The sequence below is a fragment of the Sus scrofa genome, chromosome 17, assembly GCF_054392235.1.
Source record: "Sus scrofa isolate SSC_HxYL_T2T_F1_AM1 chromosome 17, Sscrofa_HxYL_maternal_Yorkshire_Landrace_v2.0, whole genome shotgun sequence".
Classification (NCBI taxonomy): Eukaryota; Metazoa; Chordata; class Mammalia; order Artiodactyla; family Suidae; genus Sus; species Sus scrofa.
Window position 1 is genome coordinate 23,022,038 of NC_139399.1, and position 284 is coordinate 23,022,321.

Genomic DNA, 284 nt, shown 5'->3' on the forward strand with positions numbered 1-284 from the left:
TCCGACCCAGGCTGGGTCACCCCGTAAGAAAAATCAGCTTGGGAAAACCACTCCTCCTACTGCATGCATCTCACTCTCTCTTAAAGGGGGGCGGCGGCGGGGAAGCTTCCTTTTTAAGAGCTTTGAAGCTTAAGTCTCAGATGTGAGCTTTTGCTTCAGAGTTTATTAGTTATTTTTTATCCCCATCCACCACCACCACCAGCCCCCCTCAAAAAAGTTTATGTTCACTCAGCATGGCAATTATTTGACTCTAATTCAAACCATTTTGTGTCATTTAGATCCAG